We start from the raw sequence: 8,772 nt of genomic DNA, 5'->3' as shown, positions 1-8,772 counted from the left end.
AACAGACCGCCCGAAGTGGAGCCAATGCTTGCGATATGTCAGCTCAAGTTTAAAGGCAAACAACCTACATGATGATTCATACCGCCGACTGCCAGATTGCTGAGAAGGAGATATTCAAGATCGTTCGATACCAATTAAGTAGGATTTCAGTTTCATAGATAGTTAGTTTAATTTAGTATTTATAGACCCTTTCATTGTTTTGGAAAGGGTCGTAAAGTTTTGTACTTGACTTAAAAGCCTGAAGTTGCACTACTGTACTTCAGGCATATTCTTTTATAAAACTGGACCAATTATTCTAATTTTGGCAAGGAAGCTTTTATGCAAATGTGCACTACTGTCTTTGTTTGAAAGTATTCCTGCGTTGGAAGAAGAATCTCAAATAGCGTTTGATATTGGGAGTGACTAGCAGCTCATATGGTACTATTATCTATGTCTGAATTCATTCTTTTTATATGAATTTTCATTTGATCGCCTTTGCTATTATCGAATATATGTATGTGTTTTAACAACATTTCTTTATTTCCTCCACTATTGGATGTTTATGGTATGTTTTTCTTTTGATCATATATGTATCGATGATATAAATGATAAGTGTAGCAATATTTCGTTAATCACTTTGTTTAACTATTTAAGCAAAGTAATCCTTGAATGAATAAATGTCCATGTCTATTAGATGGAGTCATCTATATGCCTTTCAATAAACATAGATCATCAAGCGCTATACTTAAAAGTACAATAGTTCTCGGGATTAGTAGTAGTTCTTTTATTTTGCAGATAGATTAAGTTATTTGCCTATCATTAGATTAGACAATCAATCATTCATCCATCCCGTTTATTCATTACTGGGAAACTGGTCCCATTATCCCCAGTTGGAGCCACCATTCCAAATGGAAAAGGAGCTGTATTAAGGTCAAGACTGGGTGGTTATCCCCCAATGTTGATACAACAATTTTTGGGGCATCAACAGGACCTAACAATCACCCCACTTTCAACTCAATCGACTGTCAACCAGAACAATGCAGAAGCACCAAGCAAGTATTTTCAAGCTTTGCTGCCCACAAGCATTTCAGTCAACCTTCATGCTGGCCACCCAGATAATCGGACCCGGCAGTCAGCCCAAGAATGATTCACCTCAAAATTTTCTTAGAGGCCACTAACCTTACTCGCTCAACTGTCTGAGGAAATTATACAGATAGGCCGGACAAACACCAAGTGCCCGTCCTTGTCTCTCTTAAAAGATTGTGAAGTTTTCCCAATCATTCATCTAAACATTTGACTGACTGTTCATCTCAGAAATTTCGTAGTGTACATGAGTAGGCCTTCTGTTTCTCATCAATCAGCTCATGTCAGAAATTGTGCAGAGATGATCAACGGGTCGGACTCTCGGCCTCAGTGTAGTCTCCCTTGCTAGCATCCCCTAGCAGTAGACTACCAGTTCCCTCCAGGAATTGTGCAGTTTCTACTACCAGTGCCTCCAGCAGCTAACTGGCAGTTCCCTCTGGGAATTGCACAGTTTTGGATGCTAGTTACCCCAGCAGTCAACTAGCAATTCCCTCTGGAAATTACGTAGTTTTGGCTGCTAGTCTCCCGTGCAGTTCCCCCAAAAACAATACACAATCCATGCCTACTGACCCTTCATGTAGCCCGACCTGCTCCTCTGGAAAATTTCACAAATTTTTCCTTCCAGCCCCTGTTGCCCGATCATTTCGGAAACTGGACAGATCTTTCTTGCCTTGCCTTCCTGCAACCAAGACTGTCCCTCCAAAAATTTGTGCAATTTTGTCTCCCAGCTGAGCAAGACCTCACAAACAGACAGTGTCGACCTAGATTTACTATCTTCATCACTCAATGACTCTTTCACAGTTTTCATCTGTATTTCCCAGAGCCATCATCCCGCTTTGCAACCTTTCCACCTCTCCCGGTCACCTGTATCCGAAATGATCATGCATCATGGTAGACTAGGAGGTTTTGGATTTGATGTCATCTTGTCATGAGTGACTGCAAGTACACCAAAAAACATGGAAAGATGACGATCAGGATGAACGAAGGGATCATATGCATAAGGACAAGTTCACCAACAAACGAATGAATGATGCATGCAAAATGGACGAATGCGACAAACATGCACCTTCACGAACAGATGAGCTTGTCAAGCCTTCCAACATGTAAGCAAGGAACAACATGTTAAGGCTTCATCAAGTGAACCAAGGACCATCGAAGACTCCACACACTTCGCCATGTGAAGGTGAAGCTATGATACACCATTAAGACATCCATCAACTAGTAGCACTATAGCTTGACATGCACTCCAGCAGCAACATAAATGTACCAACATTGTCATATCAAGTCATGTCGAGTCACGTCATGATTCATGTCTCCCACATCTCCACTATGGGCCTCTTGTCAGTCAATGTGATGTAACATGGAAGTCAAAGAAATCCACTTATTGAACAAAGAGTCATGTAAGTCAAAAAGTCATGGAAGTCAAATAGTCATGAGGGTAGTTGAACAACCACAAGGGTCAGTTTCACCCTCGGCTATAAATACCCCCTCATTCGTACATGTAAAGGAATTTTCACCCCAGCTCCTCCCACATAGCTAAGAGAGTCTGTAATATTTTCTTTGAGGAGTAAGTAGTGGCTCCAACACCCCATACTTGGGGTTAGTGATGTACGGTGTAATGATGTGTCTTGGAATTTTCGCTTAATTCAAAAGCTTGCTAATAGGCCAACACGTTTTCACACATGTATTGTATCTATTGTAAAATTGATCTTTAACATTTGTAATGCATGTTTCTTTAACTTGTGTTCTACATCTGATGTCCTTCATTTTTTGTAATGCATAATCTATTAATGGAAATGTGTTGTTTATGTTTTTAATGCTATCTCGCCCATGTAGGTTGCTCTCCTGGAGATTAGATAGACCTTTCACATGAAGCTTTATATAATAACTGTTGCACTCGTTTAGACTGATTCATTGAGTGTTGTACGTGTTATCTTACCGTGTATGTTGTGACAGCCGCATCCGTGTGGACTGCTCCTCTGGAAGCTGTGCATGTCTTGTTGTGTTGTGTGTTCCTAGGAGTGTTGGGACTACTCCCAATCAGCCCAGAACTCACTCTCACCCTCTCCCTTGATAGTGAAAGAACCATTGACACAAGTGACACTTACACTCACCAAGCACATGAACCTCACTTCTCGAAGACAAAAAAAAAACCACTCTCCTATGCTGACAAGAAAGAGTTGAGGCAAATCCTTAAGATAATGGCAACCTGGCCATCATACCGTATGGGACTTCCACACCAAATGGTGTGAGGTCTAGTTGGGACTTCATACCGAGGTGATCCCCTGAATGTTGGTGGGTCCGGTACCATGAACATAGTCCTCACTATTGTTTTCAATAACATTTCTTTTTGTTCAGGCATAAATTTTGCTTCTAATTAAGAAAAATATCAAATGGATAGTAAACAATTGACAAAAATACTAATTCACCCCCTCTTAGTATTTCCAACACTAGGAATCTCAAAAAGAAGTTCGTTTTCATTCTTAGCAGGAGAGTGTGTAAAAGTGGTAGAAGAGGTAAACATAGGTGTAGTTGTAGGTGGAAAAGGTCGATCTCTAGGACATTTAGGTCATTTGATTATACTATAGGGTGGTATAATAGGATTATCTTCCTAACTGTCTTACATTGGTTGAGGTTTATTTTTATTTACATCCATAATGCTTGGGTGAGGTTGTAAAAGAACATCATATGCATAATCATTGATCACTATCAAATTCTCATAAAACTTCTCAAAGTAATTTAGATCATGTATTTGTATTTGTGTACCTCACCCCAACCCAACCATTAAATCAATCCATTGGTTCATCCAAGGCACAATCCTTCTTGTTCACAGTCTTGATATTGGTGGTTATAATGTTGTAACTTTCTCAAAGAAGAACCAGACTATGATGTCAATTTATCCAAACTAACTCTATTTCCCTCTCCTACCTTTTGTCAACTAATCCTTTAATTTTTCCAACAAACCCTCACTATAGTTGAACATAGTAGGGGCCATGCACTGCACAACAATGTCAACTTGGTTCTTGGAATCCAAATTTGGACTTGAAGAACCTGTTAGATGAGTCATAGAGAATAAGATCTTGCAAAGTTGGAGGTTCATGATTTCCTTAATTAGTATCTTCCCACTTTATTTCCAAGAAATGGGAGCACAATACTTAGTAATGAATTCATCTATGGACCCTTCCCCCACTAATATTCCTCCATAAATCATCATTGGGGTTCCTTGCCTCAAAACACCCATTAGGAAGTATGTCTTCCACCTCTATGTTGAACATGACATCCTGCACTTCGAAGCATTACTCTGTGGGATCTCATTACCAAAATATCATATCCAACAATACAAGTTTGGCCTTCATACTTTGAGTCCCAAAAAAATAAGAGGAATGATTGAGTAAGGTGACAAACATCCCTGGATTTGCCATGGTAACCACAGCATTATATTCATGTTCTATTTCCCTCCACTAAATCATGTTGCAAACCCTACAAAACCCATTAAGAAAACATTAGAAACTATACATAGACCAAAAGTCAAGAGTCAATTTTTTCTTGAAATAGCATATATCTACAAAATTGATGCCCCAACGCTCTTCTCTAGGCCTCAAGGAGAGTTGCAATGTGCTATATCCCTCACAGGGGAGTGATGAAGCAAAACTTGATTTGATATGGGGATCCCAAATAATAATTTTTAACATAAATATAAGAAAACTAGGTAATAAATGAAAGAGGAGGTCAAGAGCTCTAACATGGTGGTTAGAGAAACCTAATTCATGGCCTAATGCTCTTGGAATCTGAAAAACAAATTCTAACAAGGATAGGATTTCTCTACAAATTTTCTCCTTTTGGGTAAAAAATGAACACAATGGTCAAAATTTTCTCCTTATGTATGTGGGGAATACTTCAAAAATGCCCCTTCACACATTGGTCATGACTATTTTTGTTAGATATTTCATTTTCAGGGTGTATTTTCATTTTTATTATTAATATTTTCATGTTACCAATGCTTCCGCAAGGAAATTTTGATTCATTATTGCACAAGGAAATGGATTTGGAAAATAAAAATTGGTTACTTAATAATTTTGAAACTAGCATGTAAGGTTAGGATTCACATTAATCTTGGTGTATCATATTCAACCTTCCCTATACCATTTCAATGTACATTAGGTCTCACCTTGACAAGTTATGATATTAACCATGCATGTTTGCATGTCATGAGTTGTGTGGTAGAGCATACCATTCATTGGTGCCCTATAATAGCACCCAATTGTTGTCTTGCTGCCCATGTTACATTTATTTATAGACCCGGTAACCCACTTTAAATCCTACCATGGCATTAAAATCAAGCCTCATGCATCTCTTTTTCTACTATTTTTGGTATCCAAGAGGGGGTTTCCATTCTTCTATCACTGTTTTTCTATCACCTATGCCCATCGTCTCATTTTCTTGTTAGATTTTTTCATAACATTTCTTTCCTTCATCATGCTTTCCAATTTTGTAGCCATTCTTAACCTCTTGCCTTCCCATCAGTAATGCCTCCATATTTCAACCCAGCTCACCCTTTCAGAGAGACTATTGTGATGAGTGGTATTCCATTTCCAGATTCTTTTCTCTTGCCTCTTACTTTTCTTAGGTCAATTTTGTTAGCCTAAAGAATAGTTGCGTAAAATAATACCACTTATCCCTCTCAAACAAGCTTCCTTTTGGCAATATTTTCATGCTCATTAAACAATGAAAATGTTGAGCTTCTTTTTCTATTTCTTTCAAGATCGTTAACATACTTAAAAGTGCCACGTTATTTACATCATTTCCTACTCATTAGTCAAAATGAAAGTTGATAAGAAATCTCTTCTATATAATCAGACTCATTAAAATATTAGAAATACATGAGTATAATTTTATAACATTTTTAGACTCATTAAAAAATCTCACAAAAAATACACAAACTTGAATATACTTTTAACTCTTTTTCAGGCTCATTAAAAATTGAATGAAAAGACAATATAGCTCCCTTGTCTTCTCTTTCTTTCTCATTAAACTATGAAAGGGGTTGTTGATATAAATTCTACATGCATGGAGTTATTTCTTTGTGACCTTATGCCTCATTAGGATTAGTAGACAACAAAAACAATGGCTAAGTCAATTCAACAAAAGTTCCCAAACCAAATTTCCATGGAAGCAGCTTGCATGTAATTTCTAATGTTGTAAAGGATGAGCTAATACCTTTCCTCCTTGTAGGTCAGTGAAGGGTTTTTGGTGTACTGCAGAATCCTTGCACTCCAATCAAGTGATCCTTTTCATCCACTTTCGATCCAAAGGCTCTAGGTTCAGTACTCCTCTCCTCATTCCGACAGAGTCTCCCCACTATAATGAAGAATGAATCACAATGGCATGAAGCCCTAAAATATGAATCACAAAGGCAAAATAGACTCTCTGAATCTTACTCTACAAATATTTTTCTATCCAAAAACTAGCCTCAGCCTCTAAGATGGCCCAGTATAAATAAGAAGAAGAAGACTCTAAGGAGGATGAATGTAGATGCTTAAGACCAAGAGAAGTTAGAGAATATTCTCAATGATTATTCCTAGCTATCTTGAATGGATAGGATAATATCATCAGTCGAACTGATCTCCTAGGAACCATAAGTCTCGATAACAAGTCCCCTAAACACATGCACAAGACAGGTTCCATACAATTGTGGAATAACACTGGGAAAAAGAGTGTTCAAGGCCCAAAAGAAGGTCAATTAGCATAATTATTCAAAGGTACTAACACTAGGGAGAAAAATATGTTGATAACAGATGCCCCTAATACATGAGGCTAGAAAAGTAACCAATGGATGAAATGCATTATAATAGAGCTCAGAGGTCAAAATATAAGGGAGGAGACAAAGCCAAGAAATAGGAATCACAAAACACCAAAACTTGAAGTCTCATATTTGTCGATGACATCCCTGAGCCAAGGATAACCTTCCTGAGTCATAAATTGGTACTGAACATTGTTTCCAAAACATGCACTGCATATCCATGACATAAATGCTAGGACATGGCCATGATGACATATATAGTAGATCCATGTGACTCAATAGATATAGCATAGATACCAAGAAACTTAATGTGGAACTATTTCATGGTACACATCACTAGGACTATTCACACATAACAAGCAAGAGGTGACCTAGAATAACCCTCCAAATAAATAATGGTACATAACTCCAATGCATTCAGGGAAGGATGCCATATAAGAGTGAGATGTCCTTGACTTAGGGTCTTTGACATTACCCCAATGGCACGAATCTACAACATGTGAATAAATGCAACCACCCTCCTTCCACATCTACCCAAGTAGCCGGCCAAATGGGTAAACATGCAATGTGAGAGGCCACTATGAAGGGATTAAACATCCTTGGTGACCTTAATGAAATGGAATCGATGGGACATATCAACCATACCTTCCACATCAGTAACAACACCCCCCGAAAACATCTCAGCCACTTAGGCATTGTGCTCTTGGGTCCCACTGATCTTTTATACCTCTTGACCTTTGTAAAATATCATGCTATGGGCATTCCAACATTTCGGGACCTCTAGATGCTCTCATGGGTCTGCAAGCCAGCATCCAAGGACTTTTCCTAGCATACCTATGCCAGTGTCCACATAATTTAAGGAACTTTTCTAGCCCAGAATTTCGGCCTCTACCTATTACTTGATGTAAATTTTAGAATCCATTAGAGACAGGATGAAAAGACTAATAAACAAAAATTCAACCTCAAGACTAGGTCTGACCATCCCCAATCGGGACTGATATTTTGTCAAACACTTGGCATCAATGTAATCTACAGGTCTAGTGTTGGTTCAGTTTATTGGGTAAATTAAAAAATGTATTCCTTATCAATCTGGGTTGGTAGACTTAGAAGCAAACCAAATTTTATGGAATTTTAGATTAACTAGTGTAGGAAGTAGTTATTCAAATAAGAATAATGGAAATGCATATTACAAATATAAATTACTTGAAAAGAAACTATGAAAATTTAATGTGGAAGCAAGAGTGTAAAGAGTATTTACAGAGCATAGGAAATCAGGGAGAGGCTTTAACTTAGAGGTAATTTTTATCCTTACTCAGCATTATTATCCCAACAAGATCAGTTCACCATAAATCATATAAAAAACCAAAGTAATAAAAGATCAAATGCATAAACACAATTTACAATTCAGTTATTAATTTAGATGGAAGAGAATCTAGCTTAGATGCCTTGGTTATCCTTCCTTTATTAAACTAATTATTGAAATGAAATCATTTAAAATCACAAATGAACATGGCATGTAATGAATCTATTCAGAAAATATTCACAAGAACTGTAAAGAAAACAACTATCTAAAATATTCACAATTATGCATAAAATTACACCACAATGTACTTAGCTCAGAATGGGGGCCCTCCACCCTTGCTTGGTAAACTTGAAAATTTCAGATATTGTATCTCAAAAATCAAATTCCATGGCAAGAACAACAAGAAAATGGAAAACAAGCTCTTCAAATTATATTCAGAAGTAAAGTAGTCTCAATAGTCATAATACATGTTCATAAGTGTTGAATGGTCTGCTTAAATAAGCCAAAAATATAACAAACTTAGATAAAATAGCTATAACATCCTACAGGAGTCCTAATCCATCTACTTAGGTCGAAATCATCCTTTTTGTTGCACAAAATATGGCAA

This window comes from Pinus tabuliformis, chromosome X, assembly GCF_031772625.1.
Source record: "Pinus tabuliformis cultivar Carrire ecotype Pingquan chromosome X, CPIR1, whole genome shotgun sequence".
NCBI classification, from domain to species: Eukaryota; Viridiplantae; Streptophyta; class Pinopsida; order Pinales; family Pinaceae; genus Pinus; species Pinus tabuliformis.
Note: the sequence above shows the minus strand (reverse complement) of the source record.